This window comes from Lissotriton vulgaris, chromosome 4_1 (assembly GCF_964263255.1).
Source record: "Lissotriton vulgaris chromosome 4_1, aLisVul1.2, whole genome shotgun sequence".
NCBI classification, from domain to species: Eukaryota; Metazoa; Chordata; class Amphibia; order Caudata; family Salamandridae; genus Lissotriton; species Lissotriton vulgaris.
Window position 1 is genome coordinate 2052372741 of NC_141691.1, and position 24908 is coordinate 2052397648.

The 24908-nt window shown below is 44.7% G+C and overlaps 1 protein-coding gene across 1 annotated transcript in view; it reads left to right on the top strand.

Annotated features, from left to right (window-relative positions):
* LOC147724945 (uncharacterized) overlaps positions 1 to 24908 on the top strand; it is a 239703-nt gene that overhangs the window by 159250 nt on the left and 55545 nt on the right. The gene's annotated exons all lie outside the window — the stretch shown is intronic.

A 24908-nucleotide genomic window follows, 5' to 3' on the forward strand; every position in this document is an offset into this window, starting at 1 on the left:
ATCCCCTGTCACACAAAGCTATTTCACTTACATATCGTGAACTGATGAACAACAAACCTGACACGCTGGTGTGCCTCTGGCAGCTATGGGAGTCAGATCTCGGGTACCTAGAGGACGAGGACTGGCAGGAAGCCCTTGCCTCTCCCAAAGAGGTAGCAATCCCAATGCAGCTATGATTGATTCAAATCAAGACCCTTCATAGAGTTTATTTAGCAGCACGCACACTGGTCTCAATGTGGCGTCATCTGGACCCGGGATGTCTTAGAGGGTATACAGCTGATGGTACCTTTTTCCACAGAATCTGGGACTGTCCAGTTCTTCAACCATATTGTGGGAGGATTGTCATCATGCTTGCCGGGGTGTGTAAGAAGAACATTACTCCATCTCCAAAACTATGTTTGTTAAATGTGTGGGAAGCCACGGATCTAACACACACTGAGCGCACATGGGCATCACAGGGGTTTGTCCTTGCCGAGAGGAATATTGCTCAACTGTGGGGGACCGGGGACCCACCTACATATCAAAAATAGGCCAATGACATGGAAACTGCGATGATTACGGAAAAGGAGGTCTTTAAACATAGGGGCTGCCCCAAAAAGTGGGACCATAAATGGTCCAAATGGAATGTGTCCCGTGGTGAGCTGTGCGAGTCTCCAACTATTGAACTACGCAGGACTAACTTGCACACTGATCCCTCTCCGCCCTAGTAAAATGTACTGCAGAAACCCAGGGACCTTATTGTGTACTCTCTCTGTAGTAATGAATGTTGATAACTATGTGGCATCTGGCCTTCCACTGTAACATCACAACGTTTAATAAAATAAAAACAGATTAAACATTTTTTTTTTTAAAGATAGACTTTCCTACAACCACCATCTCTTTTCTAGTAGTGCCTGACAAAGGTTGTAGCTGAGCCTCTTTTTCTCACATTGGTGATTATCATTACTACTAAGGTATAAAGGGAATAAGAAATCTTTCTATTGAAATCTGTGCCCATAGCTACTCACTCGTCCCGTGCATCACTCCTCTACTTTATCATTTGGGGGCCACTGTGTGGCCATTCATTTGCTTGCAGTGTGCACTTCCCTGGATTATGGCAGCAATGGTCCTTGATGGAGGTGGAGTTCTTGTGGTTTGTTTTTTCTCTCAACCCTTGCTGGTATTGAGTGAGTCTCCACAGTTTTTTACCTTTTCAGATGTACTTTTCAGAACTGTTTTTAGCATAGGTGAGTAGTGCACTTGACAAAGTCACTACGGGGACATCTTCCCCTTCTATAGCCACTGGTACTCTTTATAAGATCCCACCTTTTGTATGACAGAGTGGTATATAAATGTGTCAGGAAAAGAAGTCTTGCCTGGTTAGTGTTTTACTACTCTTCGCTATAGGAGTCCATCATGCATGTGTTGCTTCCATCATCCTGTTTTGTGTGTGCTCATCTTCATTCGAGTGCCCTTCTGATGGTCAGATGCAAATACGGCATAGTATCCTCAGGATTTTGGTTTTCCTTGATTCGGCTTAGACAACTTGGATATTTTTTAAGATCTTAACTCAAGTGCACTTGGTTCCTTAAGTTAATTTACCTTTCGCTTTGCTTGTGAAGCTGTGTGTATGTGCTTTCCACGTGGTGATTTGTCACCTTCCCCCTCTTGCTGTTGTCGGGGACATCTTAATGATTCTGGCAGCCCCTGCCCAAATGTATTTTAGGGCCCCCTGTTCGGAACAGCTTTACATTTATGATCCTGTTTCAGCTTTATCATTCTTTCTTTGGCCAGATCACTGACAGGGCACAGGCACACTTTCTCAAATTTCTAATGTGTTTACACCTGGTATTCAGAGACAGTGATGTGTTTTCAATATTGTAACACAGAAGCAGCTCACTAATGTTACCGCAAACTATCTCTTGGACACCCTCCCATTTCTCATATTTAAGGTCTTGTTTTGATCTAAAAAAACTTTACGTATGTTGCAAACAAACATTTTTTTCTGCAAAATGTCTGTAATGGATTCTCACACATCACCCACATTAAAAATAAATTAAATTAAAAGAAAATGGTCTGTTTAAGAATTATTCAAGCAATCAGAGCAAACGTCTCTGCAGAACAAAGCTGGCTCTATTAGGAGACCCTCTAACAGGCGGGGATCCTGGGCCAGAGACCTCTTTCCCATGCCTTAAAACATCTCTGGCTGTTCTGGAGTCATAGCTGTACAGTGTCTTGTATCAGGACCAATAAATACAGTTATTTGCCTTGAATCTTGCAACTACCCCATCTCTGTAGACTTTTTCTCTTTCTCTCCACCCAGAGAAGCATTTGGTGTTGAGAAATAAGTTTGCTACTGAGTGAGCAAGAGAAAAGTCGGCAGCTTTTATCTGAGCCGATCTTGTTTTCGAGGTTTACTGTCTGCCTCAGACAAAGGCATTTTGGGACTGTTCTTCCTCAAGCATTGAGGACTGTTTGAGGTTGATCTTCTTCGCGTGTAGAGCTAAGCGTTTGAGTCCTCTCTTCAGTGTTTAACTTGAGCCAGTGGTTACCACTGGGGTCCACCAACAGTTATTTTTCCTCATCAAACTTTCACCCAATGCAAGAGAGAGAGAGAACACACCAGGAAAAGAGGAGGAAGAGAAAACAATTATAAAGAAGGAAAGCAGGAATGACAGGGAACCTGAAAGAGATTAAGAGGCATGGAGTGTTTGGTGGTGGATTAGAGCGGTGTCAGGTGGCATCAAGACGCTGTACCCTTGCTATTTTGAATCCCCTGCTATTTGTAGCATCAGCCACAGTCTTTTGGGCAAAACATAGGGGGCCGGCACTTAGTATTTAACAAATTAAGCACTGCCTCCATAACACTCAGATTCAATCTTCTGGTAAGGGTAACTTGGTGCCTTAGAGTCATTTCTCCTTAGGAAGCCTCTAAAAGTCACTTTTTGAAGACATACTTCTCCCATGTGTGTCTCTTCTCCAGGCTCTTTTTCTATACAAAGGTGTCTACCTCTAGTCTCTCAACTTTTTTGTATTTGGAATACTGGGTTAAAGTGATGTATTCTTTGGTCAAATGGGTCCAAGACCAGGCTTCTCATGTTCTAAGTGTTGTTAGCCTCTTCTTTCAGGCTGATTATCCCTGTAAGGGCTATAGTATTCTCCCATTTATGCATGATCTCCCCTAGCCAAAAGCCCTTGGGCTGCTTCAATGTATGCATGAGCTCTCCACTGCAGTGTTGTGAGCTCCCCTGTAGTCTCAGTGCTGATGGATGGTCATTTTATTTTTAGGTCGAGTCTAGGCAGCGCATATGAGCTGTCTGTAAGGCCTGCTGTAATCACTATACAGAGTTCAATCCCACCTGCTGCTTGGCATTGATTCAGTCCTGCTTCTATCTTCTTTGTTGGCTCCTCATTGGTTGCCGCTCCAGATACATCACTTCCATTTTGCGCTCAGGAACACCGGCCAACTACACTTTCCTTACGCTGTAGATATTTATGTATTCCTTTGGGTACTACTACTTTTATTTCCTGCTCATGTACAATGTTGGTGCCTGTTCCTAGTTTATGTTGCAGAGTGTATGTTGCTCGTGTTACACTCATGTTGCACTGTGTGTCCCCCGGCCTCTATCCCGTCGTGCTTTCACGTCCTCCCAGTCCATCAGCCTTGCCACAAGTCTGACTGTTTCAAGTCAGTCCTTTTGGTTGCTTTTATTCATTGTACTTTCAAACCAATAAATCTGCCCATTTCTATCAGCTGCTTTCGAGTTCTGCTGTTTTTCTTAAATTGCTCAAACACAGCTGAGTTCATGAGTACAGAAAGAGAAAACCTGATACTACTGCCAAAAAAGACAAAAATTGTTGTAGATCTTGCAAGCAGGTAAGCGTTGAACCAGGCCTACTGCTCAATCCGCTATCTGAGCTGTTGCTATGTGCGCTCGACTCTGCCTTCTTTGTACAGTAGACAGAAGAAATGCACATTAAAGAAAGATGGGCTATGCACCCAAAGCATAATGTTTCGTCTAACCGCTGCAGCCATCTGGATTCATCCAAGAAAACACCAGCAGCTTTTTTGCAATCGAGACAGCTTCATAACACAGGGATTTGAGTATGATTTACGGCGAGGACAAAAGACAGCAGAAAGGTGTATTATCAAGGAAGTTAATGTTACCCTTATTTTCCAGTCTTTTAATTGTCAAGTAATGTAACAGGATTTTTTAAGGATAACATGCATTAAAAGTGTGAATTTACTTTCACCGGAGCCGGCGTGAAGAATGAAGCTTTTTTCTTCTTCATGCCCAGTACTAAAACAATACACTTCCTGGATTCCATTCTAGGGGCTAAGATTATTGTGTATACAAGTGCAGTATTGTCAAAGCTGTTTTTTTAGAATTATAATTCTTAGTTATTTATAAAAGTCGAAGTATACACAATTCAATCTTATATTGGTATATTAGCAGTACTCTGCGAACTTGATTGTTTTGAGCAGGACTATATTGTGCTGTGTTTGTTTAAAGTTTGTATGCTCAGATTTGTTACATATCAAAAGATTTGAAATAGAATGACGTGCAGCACCAGTTTCATAATTATTTGGCGCACAACCCAGAAAAGTCATAACTTGTAAAAAATAAAGTCTGTGCCACCGTGTTTTGTTGGACTTGGATGGAAGCCTGTTTGTTGCCTATAAACCAAAAACAAAGGCCCCACTATTTGGTTTAATTGTTTTAGTAGTGTATGCATAGAAATATCACAAGCACTACGGCATTTGAAACTAACTTGATAGAAATGTCGGCTGCTGGCATAAACGTGAAATGAAGTGCCTTAAGTTGGTTATATGTTTAACTAGGTCGCTTCCACTCTAACAGAGCAGCTATTATAACCATTGTATAATGCTGTAATATGCCTATTAGTGACAGAGCCTCCATGTTAAACAACTGTAGATAATACAGCACCCAGCATAATGTCCTGCATGGCTAAATGTTTTAAGGTCCCAAAGGCGAGACCGGTTGCATTGCAAATGCTTGTTTCTTTGCCATTTTATTAAGACCCCAAATAGTGCAGCGATGGCGCAACTCCTCTCCACGTTCGACCTAATGTGCCCCACCTTTCTAAAAATGCTGCCAATGTGAGGAAATATTGTGCATTTTTTATTTGCCCACAATAAATACTCAGACACCATCCTATATTCAAAGTATTTGTTAACATCTTTAGTAATAGTGAAAAGAAAGCATGTTCATTGCCATCGCTCTCTGGACTCATTTCCTACCAGATTTGAAGTCTGGTTGCAATAGCGCCCGATGGTTCAAAACAGCAGTGCAGGGCAGGCGAGTTGGGAGTGGTGAGATGGGAGGGATGTTGAAGGGGCACAAAATGACAGATAGCCGAAGGACAGGATGGGCAAGTAACACGAGGGATGAGAGGGGCAAGTAGCACTAACAGTGGGATGGGGCAAGCACCAACGTGTTTGTGGGGTGGAAGGGAGCTAGCATCACCAGGGACAGCAGGAGAAAGGTGGGCGAGGCAAGCTGGACCTTGAACAGGGGAGACAGACTGAAAACACATGCACTCTTATTGATTGGAACAATTTTTCTAAGTACCTCCATAAGCGCTCAGCCAGCAGAAGGACACTGGTCACAGAGAGCAATCTGTTCTTGGTCTATTCTCCACTAACAGACAAACCCAGGAACAGAAACCAGGAGGTACAATAAGAAGCAAGGAAATGAGAGTGACATTGAAGCTAACCAACATAAAGTAATTGGTGGGCCCTGAGCCAGGGCTCTCAAACTCTGTTCTGGAGGGCCAGATCCATACCAGGTTTTTTCGCATATCCCCATTTAGATAAATGTAGTTATTAAAAAAATGTGGCATGGGTCCAGCCTTCCAGGACCGACTCTGGAGTACCCTGCCCTAAGTACTTTGTAACTGTTTTCCCCCATTTACAAGATCTCTTGTAAGCAACAGTGCGTATGCTGTCTCAGGCGAGACCGATTAAAGTGCTACAGTCAGGATGCGGAAGGACTTGACAAGGCGTAATGTGTATAGTGGTTGGAAACCAGTGCTGAATTAAGTGCTTAAGACAAAGGCAGGCAAGTAGAACAAGGATATCTATGAGGGAGCTGGCAACAGAGAAGTTTCTGAAGGTAGCAATGTAAACTGGACGAATGTGTATGAGCCGTTCCTGAGGGACAAAGTTGGAATTAAAAACAATTCACAGGTGGCAGGAAGGGTGTGTAAAGAGGTCGGACCCTGGACGGTGCTGCCGGTTCATACCAGGGTGAGAGGAGCCCCAAGGATGCGACGGATTCGGAGCACCAGTGAAGTTGTTGGTATGGGCAGAGACTGGCACACGGGTTAGGGTAGGGGGTGTAGATACTGACTAGAACCGGCGGCCGCGAAGTTCGTCTTCAACTTCGCACACGTCTAACTGCAGCCTAAGAGGAAACTGACTTTTGGACATAGACGGGGGACTACTCGTTGCCTAATAATAGTGACGATCCCATTCCAAAATGGCGTCGGGTTCGAGTTAAACGGAATTTTCTTCCCCAGCGGAAGATTACATTTATTTATTTAACGCTTTCTAGAATTTTCATTTGGTGGTTGTGGTACAGGCTGTTTAAAATAAATCAGAAATGTGTGCACAAGTTGTTCTCAATTCATGCTGGCATCATTAAGAACTCCACCAAGTGACGGTGACAAACGAAGCCTGAATGAACGGCTCAAAACAGATAAAAGACTCCTACAAGGCTGTAATGGGTACGGCCGGGAGAGTGGCGTACAGTGGCGCAGGCCGCCACGGAAGAGAAAGCACTTTCAGCCGGGTCCGCCGCCATCTTGGAACAGTCCCTTTCATTAGAAGTAAAGTCCCCTTACTATGTCCATGACGCTGTTGCCCATAATGTGCTTCAGACACAGGGCGCAGAGTTGAAGACGAACTTCGCGGCCGCCGATTCTGGTCAGTATCTGGTTTGTCTGTCAGCTTCTGACCCTTCCCCCAACCAGCCTATGCTTACTTTACAACACTATTGCCAAAGTAGTAAAGATGTTAACGTCTTTAAATGTAGGCTGAATTCTGGGGATTTCTTGGGAGTAAATAAAAAATCACACAAATTCCTCACATGTATATGTTAAGAACTGTCCGCAAACGATGATTTAGTATAAATGAAAGTTCTTTATTAAACTTAACTAACACAGGCTCCAGAGCGGAGTGTAAACTAACCAGCTGCTTACAGTGTCACCAGCTGTCAACTGTCAAAACGAGTAGACAGCTGGTGATGTCATTGCAATACGGTGTCCTCGCAGGGACAACATGTGTTAGGGCTATGTGTAGTGGCGCGCACTAGTTGTTGACGTGACGTGCGGGCGGCCATTTTGGATGTATGCGCGCGCAACTCATTACGAGGCGCGAAAGCACACGGAGAGCAGCGCCGGCTCGGCGCTCTTTAGGGGTATAACGAATTGAGAATAATGAAGCCATTATCCACTACAATTGTGCAGCGTCCTTATTGGCATTAGCCTCTTTACACTATGGTGTCCCTAAGTGGACATAAAGGCAATACATAACACATCCTCCCCCGTAGAGAGTGGAGAGGAAGGGGTGATAACCATAACGAGAACAATGCTGCTAGGAGAAAAGACAAGTCACAAACATAGTCTCTGCGTTTCACAGGGGGCAGCACCAGGCCCGGCTCCAGGAATTTCTATTTGGGTGGGCCAAGAGTGCATTCGGGTGGGCCACTGCGGCAGTCGTGACTTGCGCGAGGAATAGTGGGTTGGCGGGGGGTCGCGCGCAGAGGTCTGGTGGGGAGGGGTTCAATTTAATAATATTCATTAAAAAAAACAGGAAGCAGGCAGCCAGGCTTCCTCCCCTAAGCCAATCACATTGCTCAAAGCAGCGCTGTGATTGGTCAGTATGCCACCCAGCCAGGGGCCTATGTGGCCCTGCCCTGCTCGCATGTACAAATGCTATTGTGCAAGATGGTATTAACAAGGGTCGTCCCTTCCTAATAGCGAGCCACATTTGTATGCATCATTGTTTTGCGACCACAATTAAAGTCACAAAACACTTGCAGTTTACCTCCTACTCCAAATAGGTAGTAATCCACTTGAAAGAGGAAGGGGTCTCCAGGGGAGCCCTTCCCCTTTGTGAAAGGATGTGAAAATATTTTTTAAGAGCAAGCAGTGGTCCCACGGACAGCTGCCTGCTCTTAACAAAAATGAAACAGACATTTCATTTTTCTTTTTTAAAATGCATCCCATGTAAGGTCTCTTTGATGTGAAAAGGAGGTTTCTGAGGTGGGAGTATCAGGCAAGTAACACTAATCAGCCTCCCTCGTTGCCAGCCTTCAGAGAGAATCTTTCTTCATTACTAATGCCACCTAACCCCGGACTCTGCAGCACACTCCCTTCCAGCCCTGATTATCCATTTTCTACCATCCATCTCTTGTGCACCTTATCTCACAGCTGACCTTGGGCCCCAGCCCCATATCAGCCACCATCCGGATCCTTTTTCATTATTCCTGGTAAAAAAAATGAGTAAAATCCCCCTCAAACTTAAAACAATAAATATACCAGTAAATATAATTAGCACACACTTTAAAATATGTTCCACAGTGGCCCTAATGACCCGACAGCTAATTTAATAAACAAAAACAGAAAGGCCATGACAGGGTTGGCTTTAGTGCTGGTGTGGAAGTCTTTATTGGTGCCCCCCCATTGACCTATTTCTCTTTACTACCACCCTCCAACAGTGCCCGTCATCTCTCCGTAGCTTTCCTCCCTCATGACCTCCTCCTCAGACTCTCACACTACCACCCTCTACCAGTGCCCCTCATCTCTCCCTATACTCTCCCCTATTGACATCCTTCCCGGATGTCCTCATTACCACCCTCCAACAGTGCCCCTCATCTCTCTGTAGCCTCTCCCCCTCATGATTCCCTCCTCAGACTCCCTCACTACCACCCTACAAAAGTGCTCCTCATCTCTGCGTAGCCCTCCATGACCTCCTCCTCTGATTAGCTCACTGCTACCCTCCAACAGTGCCCTTATCTCTACATAGACTCTCCCCATATTCACTTCCTCCTCGGATGCCCTTATTGCCACCCTCCAACAGTGACCATCATCTCTCCGTAGCCACTCTCATATGCTTTTCATTTGTGGTATATCGCTACTCATAGTGTAGGGTTTCACAGTACTTTATATAATTCACACATTATGCAGAGACAATGAATCATACAAATATGTAAATCAGCCTATAGGGAATGTCACATAAGCCAATGAGGATTACCAGGTGTAGGATTCACATGTCAGCCATACTGGTGGGCAGTATGTGTTAAGATGGATAGGTCTGTAGAAGCACAAACTCAGGATTTAAAGCATACCCCAGTGGTTAGGGTTTGTCTTTAATGATAAAAAATGTACATCTGCCAAAACGAACTCTTTATAGCAACATTTGAATAATGAAAGAGTGGGGAAATTCTAACTATATCGCAATACACAAAAAACTTTCTAATTATATCATTCAGGTTTGTATGCAGCTCTTAGAATTCAGTTCATATGTCACTGTCCTATGTTAGATCTGTAACTTCTGAACTGCAAGTAACAAAAGGATCTCTGTGACAAAGGCAGTAACCCACTGAGCTATCCACATAAACTACAGTTTATCTGCATCCCAAAACTACAAACAGACAAAAGATTTCTATCCAGCAGGACCATTAATCACCAGACTTATCTGGACATTTGTACTGTTGTCTTGTATTTGTGGCAGAGCCAGTCATGAAAATGATACAAGTAATTTAAGTGAAATATACACGGCATACACAAAGTATGTGTCTTGCTGGGCCCTTACAGATGTTAAAAATATGAAAATAGCCACACATTCTCGGAGCATACATGAAGTATGTATCTTGTTGGGCCTTTGCAGGTTTTTTTAAAAACGAAATAGCCACACATTCTCTTACCCGCTGGGTTGGAAAACTGTCTCACAGCCCGATCTGATAAGCAGCTGAAGGGGTCAGGAAAGGTGAATCAGGATAAACAAACTCCTTTTCTCCAGCGCTGAAAAGAAGGAAATATCCATGCAGCACGCAAAGGTCACCTTGTGCCAAAGAAGGGATTTGTCCCCTTCACCATGTCCCTATTCTACCACAAGTGGGCGGGGACACAACTCACCTTTCCATAGGAGATGCGTGATTGGGGGTGCCTGAGAGAGCGCCAAGGCCCAATCACGAAACTCCTAGAAGGAGATGATAAATTACGTTCAGAGGAACGTTTTAAATTATAGTGCAAATTTTCTGTTGCCTTCTTGTCGTCGCTGCAAAGGCCAAGATTCGTGTTTGGGTGGGCCAGGCTCATGTTTGTGTGGGCCTGGCCCACCCGGCCCACCCTCTAGAACCGGGCCTGGGCAGCACCATCCTACCACACCTGCTAATGGCCCCATGTTGTAACTGGTGGCATTCCGGGGTAGCGGGCAATAACCTCACTGCTCTACTAGTGCCTGTGCTTGGGGAAGCGGCTGACACGTTGTTGGTTGAGGTAGACTCGGTTGAGTTTTGTGTCCCGACTCCTGAGTTACAATACACCTCATTAACAGTAAGGGGTGGGGAGTACTTGTCCTGTCCCTTCCCTATGTGCCCGCTCCTCTTCACCTTTACCATGTCTCCCACTGATATTTGCACAGGTTCACAGTTGTGTTTAACATCGTACCTGGTCTTGACACTGTGCTGTACTTGTTCCGCTCTTTTCCTGACTTGTACTGCGGACCAGTGCACTCTCTTAGCTGCTGATGTCCACCCCACGTTATCTTTGGTAAGGGGTGTCCTACCTCGCATGAGCGCAAATGGACTGTGGCCTGTGGAGTCACATGATGTGATTCTGTAGGCCCACAAGATCTTAAGGATCTCTCTTTTCCAACTTAGCCTATTAATGCTTGCTAGCTGTATGATACCCTTAAGAACCCTATTGAACTGTTCCACTGCGCCATTCCCTGACGGGTGGTACACGGATGTCGTTTTGTGCTCTATCAGATTTCTGGAAACATATGCTTTGAAGGCATCTGATATGAACTGTGGCCCGTTGTCGCTAACAATTATTTTGGGTAAGCCTTCTCGTATGAACACTCCATCCAAGAACTCTCCCACAGTTTTTGAATCTGCTCTGGTTGTAAATTTGAGTTCAGGCCATCTTGTAAAATGATCAATGACTACAATTATGTACCTCTGTTCTCCCAGTTCCTGTATAGGTCCCATTATGTCTACCCCCACTCTTTCCCAAGGCATTGCAGGGCATGTAATGGGGTGGAGGGGTGGTCTCAAGGTTACCTGGCTCTTGTCTGATTGTTGGCACATTCCACATTCTTTGACCATCCTTTCGACTTCAATACTTACTCCTGGCCACCAGTATTTCTCCTTCACCCTGTTCTTCCATTTTACTATACCTAAGTGTCCTTCGTGGCATAGATGTAAAATTTTCTTTCTAAGAGAGATGGGGGGAATTACTCTCCCTCCTCTTAAAAGTAATCCATTCTCATGTGAGAGCTCATTCCTTACTTCATAAAAATGTCTCTGAGTTTCAGACAGGTTCTTTTTGCTTGTCCATCCTTCCTTTAGCATTTTGATAACATGACATATGTCAACGTCCTTTTCTTGTTCAGCTAGCCACTCCATCTTTGAAATTCCCTGGAGACATTCTTCGAGAATGGCTATGCAACACTCCTCGGTTTTATTTGATGCTTCAGTTCCTGCAGTTTCTACTGGTATTCTGCTCAGATAATCTGCTACAATGTTTTTTACACCCGGAACGTAGTGGATTTCATAGTTGTAATCAAAAAGGCGCATGGACAGCCGCGCTAATCTGGGTGATGCATTTTACAGGCCTTTTGTCGTGAACACTTTGGTAAGGGGTTTATGGTCGGTGCAAAGTGTGACTTTGTTTCCCCACACAAAGTTCCTAAAGTGTTCTAGAGCCCATACGCATGCCAATGCCTCCCGTTCTATGACAGAGAATCTTTCCTCTGTTGGGGTCAAGGATCACGATGCAAATGCGATTGTACAATCTTCTCCTTTGTTGTCTTTCTATGTGAGGACTGCACACACTTGCATCTGTGGTGATGGTATTGTTGAGCGAAGGGTCAAATCCTTGCAAGGGCATTGCACTGCACAGTTCTTTTTTTAGTTTCTCAAATGCATGTTGGCAGGTGTCGTCCCACTCAAATCTGCTTCTCATGTTTATTAGTTGTCGTAGATCATAGGTCTTACTTGAAAAATTCCTTATGAATTTGGCGTGGAATTCAACCAACCCTAGGAAAGATCTAATTTCCTCTTTGTTTCTGGGTACTGGAGAGTTCTTTATAGCATCAAGTAGGTCCTTCTTTGGGCTTATCCCATCACCATTGATTTTGTGTCCCAGGTAACTCACTGAATCTTGTGCGAATTTTACCGCTTTTCTAAATGACATTACGGAGGTACTGTTTTTGATTGCGAGAGGGAGTTGATTCCAGTCTTTGGCGGCATGTAGCAGGAAGCTTCTGCCTCCCCACCTCGTTTGTTTAAACCTAGGAACTTGTAATCATTTTGCCTGGCTGGACCGTAGGTCTCTGGTGGGGACGTATGGCTTGAGGTGTGTTCTAAGGAACAGAGATCCCGATCCTTGGAGCGCTTTATATGTTAGACACAGTGATTTGAATCTAATTCGTTTTGCCAAGGGGAGCCAGTGTAGCGTGTCTAGATGGTGCGATATGTGCTCTGGTCTCGGTATGTTTAGTATCAGTGGTGCTGCTGAGTTTTGCAAGCGTTGTAATTTGGTCAGGCATTGGGCTTGCATCCCAGCATATAATGCATTACCGTAGTCGAGTCTTGATGAGTCTAAGGTGGTCACCACTGTTTTTCGGGAGTCTATGGGGATGTATGGCACCAGTTTTCTGATCATTTTTAAAATGAACCACATCGTGGATACTGGTTTGTTGGTTTGGGCCTCAAAGGTGAGTTTGTTATCTAGTAAGATGCCTAGATTTTTAACTTTGGCCACCGGTGATGGGCAGTTGCCAAGATCTGCCGGCCACCATTCTGGGGACCAGATTTCTGTGTTTGTTCCCAGTAGCATAACCTCACTGTTATCCCCATTTAATTTGAGGCAATTTTGCTCCATCCACCGGCTTACCAGCTTCATGCAATTATTGAAGTTATTTGCCGTGGCTGTGGTGTCATTTTTTATAGAGACTACGATTTGCGTGTCGTCGACGTATGATACTGGCAGAAAGCCACAAGCCCTGATGATTTCGGCTAGCGGGTTTACATATAGGTTAAAGAGCGTTGGGCTCAGCGAAGACCCCTGCGGGACTCCACATGGGGAGTTGAAAGGTTTAGATTTTTTTCTCACCCAATTCCACTGTGAAAGTTCTATTGTCCAGGAAAGATGCCAACAACTTTCTTGCCTCTTGGTGGACTCCTACTTCAGTTAGTCGATCCAGGAGCGTGCCATGGTTCACCGTATCGAAGGCCGCTGATAGATCTAATAATATCAAAGCGGCCTTCCCCCCGGCGTCCAGCACGCTCCTGAGCTCTTCCACTGCTATCAGCAAGGCTGTTTTGGTGCCGTGCCCTTCACGGAAGCCGTACTGTGAGGGATCCAGTATGTTCGCTTCGGTAATAAATTGAGCAAGTTGTTTATTTAACAGTTTCTCAGCTACCTTGGCACCAAAGGGAATTCTCGCTATTGGCCTGTAGTTTCCAGGTTCTTCTAGATCTAGATTGGGTTTTTTCAGAAGGGGTAGGACTGATGTAGATTTCCAAATGACTGGATATGTGCCTGAGTTCAGAATGAGTTCCAGAAGGCTGATCATTTGCTCACTGTACAGCTCTGGGAACAAGTGGAATATTTTCGGAGGGCATGGGTCTGAGTATGCCCCTGATTTTGTCGCCATAACAGTCTGGTGAACCTGTTCCTTCTCAGGGAGGAAGAATTTGAACTCTGGTTTTAAGGTTGTGTTCATAGCTAAGTCCTTAGAATGGACATTTGTGTCCTGTGTAGGAGATTGTGGGTTAGCTGATTTGAATGATTCATAGACTCGGGTCACTTTGTCAATAAAAAATTGACCCAGCGTATTGCAAAACTCTGTAGTGACTGGCATATTGGTGTTAGTTTTAACTTTAGCTAGTTGTTTTACCGTTAAAAATAGTTCTTGACTAGAGTTTTTTGCTTCTTCTATTTTCTGGATGAAATACTGGCTTTTTGTGGTAAAAATCATTTTCTTGTATATGTTCAGAGAGGTCTTGTATTCAGTTTTGCTATCTGGGCTATTCCTGAAGGTCGCCTTTTTTGTGGTACTGCTGTTTCTGTGGCCGATGTTATCCAGCTAGAAATTTGGTCGGTGGCCATGTTACATTCCTCAGTTAATGTCGGTATATGTGATGCTAGGTGATCTCGTAATCTTAGGTCGACTATTTTGGACCTTTTATATCTGTGCAGACGTTGTTCCTTCTATATTGTCCAGGGTTAAAGAAAAAATTATGACTTTGTGGTCAGACCAAGGGACGGGAAGACAGTCTATTATTTTAATGTGTTTGTTGGAGGTAAAAATACCATCCAGAGTGTGTCCTGCTTTGTGTGTGTCCGTATGGACTAACTGTTCTAGTGCCAGATTATCAGTCAACACTGCTGTCCCAGTATTGTCACTTTTTTCAAGATGAATGTTAAAGTCCCCCAAGATGGTGTAGTCGGGGTATTGCACCGTGGATTCCAAGAAGGGGTTTAGTGGGGCCGTCAGGTTAATTTTGGCTTTAGGCAGTCTGTAGACCAGAAGGCCGTTAAAGGTATAATTTTGTTTTAATTTGATGTAAAAGGACAGCGTTTCGCAGTCCAGGGTGCTGCCTAATGCGCAAGTCTTCATCTGTAAATCATTTCTGGCTAAGATAGCCAAGCCCCCCCTAGTTTCTTTTTCCGATCAGCTCTAGCTAGTGTATATCCTTCCGGGATAGCCAGTAATAAGTCTGTGTCAGAGGCTTCATCGGCCCAAGTCTCAGTGATGAAGATTAAATCCAGACTATTAGCATCTATAAGCTCTGCTGTTTCGGTATTATGTTTAATTAAAGATCGAGCGTTGATAAGCCCTGCTTTAAAGGATTTTGTCTCAAGGATCGAAGGCTGAGAAGGTGGAACCCAATTGCTGCAGTGAGTATACTCAAACTTGCTTTGGCATTTGGTGCAATATTTAATTTCGGCTAGCAGGGAGAGCAGGTTGCAACAGGGTTTGGGTCTTAGAGATAGCAGCTCCTCTGCAGAGTAGCTCTTCCTACCCCTGTTTTGATTTTTTTTGACTGGGGTTATGGCCCTGGACCCTGGGCCCGGTCCCGGCGCGGACGGGCGCAGACGGGCTTGCCTTTGGCGCGCCGCCGGCGCGTCCGCTGCGCGGTCTTAGGTTATTCATACTATATACCAGAAAATGTGTCGGGGTGTGTGTCTTCGCTCAGCCCGGTCCGCCCTCCACTCAATCAGCGTCAGCTGCGGTGGACCGGGGTCGGAGGGGAGGCGTGCGGCGCAGGTAGGGGTATAGATGAGCTTTTTAAATCAGCACAATCAAAATGCTAAAAACAAGAGAAATTTTTAAAAGCGGCGATATTGGAGCGATATTTGCACAGACAAACAGTAATTACAAGGGTACGGCTTACACAGCGCGACTCACGTCTTGTCTCTTGCGTCCGGGAAAGCGAATGGCCTTATATATGTTTGCTGGAAATGTGTCAGGGGGTGTGTCTTTGCTCAGCCCGGTCCACCCTCCACTCAATCAACCTCAGCTGCGGTGGACCGGGGACGGAGGGGAGGCGTGCGGCCCAGGTAGGGGTATAGATGAGCTTTTTAAATCAGCACAATCAAAATGCTAAAAACAAGAGAAATTTTTAAAAGCGGCGATATTGGAGCGATATTTGCACAGACAAACAGTAATTACAAGGGTACGGCTTACACAGCGCGACTCACGTCTTGTCTCTTGCGTCCGGGAAAGCGAATGGCCTTATATATGTTTGCTGGAAATGTGTCAGGGGGTGTGTCTTTGCTCAGCCCGGTCCACCCTCCACTCAATCAACCTCAGCTGCGGTGGACCGGGGACGGAGGGGAGGCGTGCGGCGCAGGTAGGGGTATAGATGAGCTTTTTAAATCAGCACAATCAAAATGCTAAAAACAAGAGAAATTTTTAAAAGCGGCGATATTGCACAGCGATATTTGCACAGACAAACAGTAATTACAAGGGTACGGTTTACACAGCGCGACTCACGTCTTGTCAAATGAAAGGACACCACACAAGGTATATATCAAATATATATGTATTTAATCTAAACACAACCCTTCTGCACTCTTTATGAGGTCAGAGGTAAAAATACAATACAAGTCACACAGTTAATATACGATAAGTTGCACAGTCACAGTATACGTTATGCCCTAGGGGCCAAACAATCCATATACTAAGAAAGTGGTATGAGTACCACGTGAGAGATAGAAAGCAGGCCTAGGGCCTGTAAAATCGCTGGGGCTACACTAAACCACCAAAGATTAGGTAGTAGGAGACCCACGGGAGCCGCGTGCAGTGTCTAAACACACGCGCGGGTTCCCATTGACTTTTTATGGAGTTCGTAAAAGTTACAAAGTTATAGTTTAAGGACACTTCCGGATGGACTAGGAGGGAACCCTTTTAAACTAGGACACTTCGAGAGTCAAGACCCACGGGAGCACCGGAGTACTCGTGTTACCTCACCCAGGGAAGCCGGGTGCATAGGTATCTTTTCGTGTCGGGTTTCGTTGTCGTTTTCTATGGAGAGCTGCAAAGAAGTGCTGCAGGCGACCATAGGAAAAGTGTCCGGGCGGATCCAAGGGTGGATCGGAGATGTGAAGAACCTGAAAGCAGAGGGGACAGAGTCTGGGTCACTAGCCAGTGACCAGGAAGGAACCAGGCGATGTCGGGTTCTTTGCAGGTGAAGAAGGTGAGTTTGTCTCTTCAGCCACGAGGTCCAGGAGGCATCGACGATGACCAGGAGCTGGTTTCGAGCTGTCCCACGATCGATCTAGATGACTGCGGTGTCGGTATCGATTGGACCCAACAAGCCTTGGCAACTGCAACCCATGCAGGATATCATGATTGGCTCTGTTGCAGACCAACAAGGTCTGTGGTTCTTCTCCTTTTCAGGGAAGCTGGAGCAAGCCTAGAGCAACCAGGATAGAAAGTTAAATTCAAAGGAAGGTCTTCAGGGCGTTTACAAGCCAACGGGCAAGGAACCCGGAAGACGCGTCAAGCTCAAATGCAAAGGCGGGGCCCACTGGACACTCGCGGAGTTTGGGGGCCTGAGCTTCGGTGCAAATGGTGCTCGTGGCTGGGGCTTCTCGTACCCTAATGCACAACTTACTGAGGCTTCAGGAAAGGAGTGCAGGTAGCAAAATGCAGGATGTCCAAGATGTCCGGTCCCACGTCTCTCGTGTCCGCCATGTGTCTCAGCTTTGCTGTGGATGTGGGTCGGGGTCAGAGAAGTCTGGAAGTCCAGTTCTTGTGTCACAGAGTCTTCGGGTTTCAACGGGAGCCTTGAAACTGCAGACCGGCAAAGATACTGTTGGTGCCTGTTTGCACAGAGTGGTCACTCCTTGACCATAAGGAAGATGTCTTCCGTCTTCTAGTCAGAATGGAATGTCGAAGGTCCAAGATATGTCTTTCAAAGATTCGTCCAGGATAATCTAAAGCCCTGGGGACACAGTACTTATACTAAGAAAGGGGGCTGGATTACCTGACTAGGTCCCTCCTATGGGTGGACCTGAGAAGGGGGTGTTTACACCCCTTTCCCTTTTTCCAGTTTTGTGCCAGAGCTGGGGCTGGAGTGCCCCAGCAACTGGTTTGAACCGGGCTATGCATGGAGCACCTTGTGTGCCCCAGGCAGTGTCTAGATGCATTCACTGAATGCAGCCCTCCCTGCCCCAATACACAAAACCCCTGTCTGGGGAGGTGCTGGCACCTCCCTGGACAGAAAACCTAATGTCCAGGCCACCCTTGCCTGAGTTTCCCCCAGCAACGGGAAGTCTCGTGTCTCGTGTCTGTTGCAGCAGCATCCATTTTGTGATGCTGAGGCTCTGTTTAACTTTAACCGGGTAAAGCAGTAACTTACATGTCTTTTCCCTCTAGAAGGGTGGAATGCTACCCCCGCCGCCAGAATTGGCGGGGAGGGGGGTAGTATTCCAAAGTGGTTGACACCTTATACAACATGTTTTGATAAAGCCAAACCAAAGTTAGCATTAACCGCGAGGATTATAATGCACTTAAGAGTATATGGTATGGCTATATCATAGAACAGCTATAAGGAGATGGTTCCGAAAGCTGCAGAGGGGCTCAGCTCATGCCAGAGCATCCTCTCACATAAAACCAAGCACTCTGCCTCCAGGATTGTCGAGGCCTGCCATAGGAGTGACTTATAGGTGTATATGTGTCTATATGTAAAGGTAGATATAGGTATACTATATCTAAGTAAGGGGTGATTACACCACCTTACCCAGGCTGTGTGAACAGACCTGTGGTGTCAGTTTGGAAGGCAGACCAGGGGTGGCACAATACATGCTGCAGCCCCTGGTAGGCCTAGGGTGCACCTATGCCCTGGGTACCTATGGTACACTATACAGGGGCTCACAAGGGGGACCCAGTAACCAGTCTGGTATGTACCTAAAGTACATGGAGTCCATTACATAGAGAAAGCAGATAGCCTGGGGCCCTGAATAGCAGGGCCCCATGCCAACTAAGTCGAAAACCAGCAAAACACCAGGAAAAATAGTTGGGGTAACCATATAGTCAGATTCTCCCTTTCTACAAATATCAGGAATGTAAAAAAGGGTACCTTTAACTCAGGGTTGTGGCATGGCCTCTTGAGATGATATGTTTGAAATACATGTCATCCACAAGCAATATTGGAATTTCTTCCCCTTTTGTGTTTTATTAAAGGGAAAAGTAAGGGTGTTTCAATTAGTTGCATGACTTAAGCTCTACAGTTCTTGCCTGCAGTGAAATTGTTTGAAAGCTTTGCCTGAAGTAAAAGTTCAGCATCTAGATAGAAGTGCACCGGTGCTGGTGGTCGATTTCTTTTTTTTAGTAGATAACTAAACATTGATCATAATGCATGTAAATGTGGCATCCATTTTATAGCATTTTTATCCAAAGAAGATTAGTTAGAACATTGGTATATATAATTATCACACAATCAGAATAGGTACTCATTTCCATGGCTGTAAAATTATGAAAACCTGAGTTGACCTTTCAGTGGATCTAACTAGATATGAGCATACAGCATTCATTTTATTTTCTTACCAGTAGATGGAGAGGGAGCATATCCATTATTTAATAACACATTAATGCCAGAACCTGTCTGTAATCAGGCACCTTATAACACGACTGGAATGCCACAGTCCCCCTCGGTTTGGTACCGTTTTGCCTTTTCTCTGCCTTCATTTCCCTTGATCACCACAAACTAAGCTGCAATTCTGACATGAAACCCACACCGACAACACAACCCACAGCAAGCAGTGTTGTTCAGTAGAGAATACAGCTAATAAAGAAAGGTAGATTGTGAACCAACCAAATATTCCATCTGGACTCTAGCTTCAGTCGATTGGCATGAATACAGCAACTGAAGAAAGTCAGACAGTGGGGCTGGCCTGTGGCTATTACTCTATTGAATATGTCATTCATGTCCCTAGCTCTAATTAATATCCCACGCTAACTTTCTTGCAGAATGTACAGATTAGATTAACTTTACCATGACCTCTACTTACAAACACTAACAAGCTTGCTTAACTTGTAACCCACGTAAATGTATGTAGTCCAGCACACTAAATTCCTAGCAAGGTGCCAGTTGTTGCTATAAAGGCCAAAATAAATCACATCTCAGATGTGTGCGAGGTTGCCAGTCTTTTACCAGGGTGTGCCATGAAACCCCTTATTATTTAGGTTCCAAAATGGGTCACATTGTAGCACTTGCTATTATTAGCACTGTTGAGCTGTAGAGAACACAATTGTCAGACTCCATTTTGAGGAAGTTATATGGAGCTTGTGGCTTTGTTGGAGACTCCAGTGTGGGTGCACACAACTTGAACCTCGTAAAAGGGCCTGTGGCACAAAGTTGTGCATAACCGGGCAACCACCCTAAGTGGTGCATGATGTAGCACAGCAGTCAGTGCAAACCATCCAGGTGCGCCTGCAGTAACAACCACCTTGGGTGAATCCAGACTTATGCTGTTCTTTTGCCCCTGCCCCAAACCAGTCTGAATATTTGAAACTGCATTTGACTACAGTTTTCTACTTAACACAGTAAACAAAAAACTTTGGCGTAACTCTACAAAGTGTGCTTTCCCACCCACGGGTGACACAGGTGAATTTGGGTCATTCGGGGCACCAGCGATGAATGGGAAAGATAGATTCTTGTATCCTGCAAACCACAATTCAATGGGAAATTGACATTGAAGCATTGCTAACAATCCCATACAGGGATCAGGGACACTGTGGAAACAGTAACACACCTTATTTTGTTATTCACCATATCACACACACTGAACTAAGAAGAATGAAAACTTTTTACTTAAAAGTATTTATTACTCCAGGAACAATCTGTTTCTCAGTACATCTAGAGCAACTACACAGAATATCGTAAATACAGCAGAAAGGCACATTATGAATAACAAGAATAAAGTTAACGTTTTCAGCATCGTTAAAATCAAATTCTTTTTTTAAATCTAGAATCTGACGCCCTAGGGCCTTTTTCTGTGCTCTATGTTAAGAGAGCATGGAAGGCAGAGCAACTTGCAATCTAGAGTTTCTTAAGGAGAAGTCATGAACTGGATACCTTGTTGACAGTAAAGGCTGTCTTTATCAGCAGAGGCACCAAGACTGTTTCCTGCATGGGGCAAACACAGGTAGCAGTAGCAGTCAGTCTTCCTCTGGGATTCAGCGTTATCAGCTTCTAGTGAGATGTAGCCTCCGCAAAGTGTGCCAGCAATAGGCGAGACTGTCTCTGTCAGAATCTCGTGCGATACTCTGGGCGAAGGACCTCTCCTGACAAGTGGTTGTTCTTGTATATTAAATCTGATCAGAGGCTGGAATTTCTGATATAAATTTAAAAATATCTGACATAGATTATGTGCATCAAGGTATGAGCTCTTTTCTGGGTAGCTCAAGAGAGCTTTTTTTATATCTCTGCTTTTGTTTAATGTATATCTTAATCTTCTAACCTGGCTGGCTCCTACATGAGAGAGATATGTCGGTTTATATGTATGTCAATGATACTCAATCCCTTTAAAATATCTGGAATGGGCAAGGTAATGCCAGGGACTTGCTTCCTCCAGCTTAGGAAATGGTTTGAACTTGCATGTCTCAGAGCCATCGTTTAAATAAAACCCACCAAAATCAGAAGTTATGCTAATTTGTACTGCTCCCAATGTTTCTCGATAGGCTTTTGTTATGAACCTGTTCCTACTTTAAAGAATCTTGCTGTCCCTTTTGGTTTCTATCCTCTCCCTAGAGGAATATCTGATAACTGTCATTAAAAAAGAATTCTGACTATTACTACAGTTTGTTTCATTGCTTCATCTTATAGGCTCCTTCTTAGGAAACAAGGCAAAAAATATCTCTAAACTGCATGTTATCCAGAATTCGTTTTCCAGTTGCACAAATTCTGTCATGTGACTGCACTTGCTGCCCAGATACAAGAGGATTCATTTTAAAGTTCGGCACAAAGTTTTCAATCATGGTCTACCCTAAGTTTTTAATTTTAAACATTGTAATCCCACTTGGGTGCTGAGATCATCCTCCGAAAAGCATATGACAATTCCCTTTTTCAAGCGTGCTTTTTTTGGTGGCAAGCCATTTAGCATCCAAGCAGCTATTCTAATGGACCTAACTCCCACAATGGATAAAAGAAGAAAAGAACCTTTTCAGATTTCGGAAAACGTGAAAAACCTACCTTTAGAGAACTTGAGAGGTGAATGTTTGAACGTTCTTAACCACCATATAGAAAGATTGATCAATAAATATTGGCTTCCATGTTCATCTGGTAAATGAAGCTGATAGGAGCACAAGTGGGCAGACTGGGCATCTCTTTTCACTAGTTTCTTGACAATACACAATTGTATGGGTGGGCGTAGTCAGTTTGTCTAGGAAATACCTTCAATACAATGCATGAAGTTAAGACTATTAAGTGCCGTGTACCTGTCGTTTAAAACCCATGCCAAAAAGACTGCTGGCGTGTGTTTTGGCCTGCTCCGCTCGGCTCGGAAGATTCTACCGCTGCTCCCAGCGGTCACTAGGAGACTTCTCATCCAGGGGCTTATCATCTCGCGGCTGGATTTCAGCAACGCGCTGTTCCTGGGTGCTCCAGAATCTACCATGAACAAACTGCAGCAAGTGCAGAATGCGGCCGCCAGGCTTTTGACGGGCATTCCCAGATATCAATCTGCTCGCCCTGCGCTCAAGGCACTGCATTGGCTCCCTGTGAGGGACAGGGTGAAGTTTAAAGCACTTTGCATCGCCCATAAAGTCCTGCAGGGGGCAGGTCCACCTATTCTGGGGAAGATGGTTCAGCCCTACAAAGCCCTCCGCTCTCTCCGGTCTGATCACCAACATCTTTTGCAGGTTGGGAGGGTGAAGAAAGCAAGAACTGGTGGCAGAAGGTTCTCTATAAATGTAGCCACTCTGTGGAATTCTCTTCCCCTTCAACTTCGCTCGGAAGCCAGTTTGCTTCGGTTCCGCAAGCTTTTAAAAACTTTTCTGTTTCCTGCCTAAACCCCCGCATTACTCTGTAGTTTCATTCCCTGGTAAGCGCTGGGATGCCTTTCTGGTAACCAGGCGCTATATAAAACTCAGAATAATAATAATAATTAATAATAATTAAAGTGCAAAGCTGTTTCTTGTTATGTTGTTACTATTTGAGCCAAGCCAAACATATCTTTGCTTCAATTTGGTAGCATGTCACCCACTTTTTCTGCCTTATACCAAGGGCTAAAATGTCTCCTTTATCCATTTTGTTTAAACTAGGGCACTAGCCTGGGTCTAAATGGTTTGGCTTTCCCACCCATGGGTGCCTTGACTGAGTTCAATGCACCATTGCCTGAGTGGAAACCTCCAGGGTATTGTAGCCCCACACAATCTCACTGGGCGTACTTGCTAGGTGAGGCACGCAGTGGTCATCCAAACCCAATTGTGTTCTTTGGAATAGCACATGGAAACAGTAAACTGAGAAATTACACTATACATCTTTAAAAGTGTTTATTTCAGTATTCTCATCCTGTTTCTTAGTACATGAATAATAACTACACAGCATATAATTAAAACAGAACAAATGCATGCTACAAGCAGAGAGAATACTATGAACAGTTCAAATGAATAGAATGCTCCTAGCAGCCTAAAACCCTAGAGACTTCTTCTACGCGCTAAACCATGCTAGCATGGAGTAGCTAGTTTCTTGGGACTCGGTGTACTGAATACCTATTCACAGCGGAGCAGCTGTGACTATCAGACTTCAGCCAGGAGAGTGTGTTCCTGCAGAAGGAAAACGCACATCAACTCAGCTCTTCTCTATATCGACTTTCAGCCTAGGAATGGATGCTGTGGCAGTCTGGCAGGATCACTTGGTATATACCAGGGCAAATGCCTCTCTCCTTCATTGGACAGTTAATGGGGTTCATATATATGTAAATCCGTATTTACTACTCACTCTTACGGTCTCAAGGCGCTGGGGGCCGTCATGGAAATTAAGTGAGCTATTGCCCAGAGTCACATGGTGCTGAGCTGAGCTGCCGCCGGAGCCGAAGATAGAACCGTGAACCCTGTGCTCGTAAGTCACCTGCCCTGGCTACTGCACCACTCCTCAACATAGGGCTGATCACTTACATTTCCCCCTACCTTGGGGACTTTTCCATTAATCTGAGATGTAACTGGTACGAACCATCATGATGAGAATAGATTTACTCGAACTACATATTTATTTTACATGACCACTGTCACACCTTGAAATGAAGATATCATGGAGCTTGCAGCAAACTTGGGTTGCTTTATGTGTTAGCAAAATCATTGTTTAGATGAACTGACACTTTCATGATTTCTGTGAAAGATAATGATGTGCTGAATGTTGGCCAAAGGCGGAGGCAGACATGCTTACAAAATGCACTCAAAATGGAGCCTGGCTTTGGGAGTTTGCGAAATCCCAGCTGTAAGCAGGGGTGATTGATAAATTCTGCTCCGCCAGTCACAGTTGGGCGAGTTTTGGTCACGGTGTTCTGAGTTTTTTCTTGTGCATTGCTCGCCGAACTGTAAGTTTTAAAGCGAGAATTTGCATCCTCCTAATACGATTTTCTGACACTAAAAGCGCATCCAGCAAGGTTTTCGCAATGCAGGCGGTTGCAACCATTCTCTGTGAGAAAACTACCGCGTGAGTATAAAATCTACTTAAGTGGCAGCAAAACGAAGTCTACAAGGAGTGCCCTCTGGCTCACTGCATGGTGCAGTTTGTACTGATTTTTCTGCTCCTTCCCAATTTGTGCATGTTCTTGCAACTTTGCTGAATCTCGCAGAGATTTCATGTAACTCTGTGGAATTTCACAGAATGAAACTCCGCGAGTTCTGCCCACCACTAACTAAAAGTTATCACTACTTATTCCAGCCATATGGGCTGGTTGTCTTGACCAACATATGCATAGAGAACGCTATGCCTTGGATGAAACCCCATATTGTCATAAAATTGATTCACATTGCAACTTTCTTTCCACTTCTCCGTCTGTTTCTAGGATAGTGTCACCACCTCTATTCATTGCCCTCCTGTACCTTAGCCTCTCATCTTCCTTCAAAGCTAGGGGAGACCAACATAGTTACAGGAGGGCCGAAAACATGCCAGAGTTTCAGGATACCAGCATTATTTCCATTTACGTTAATTACA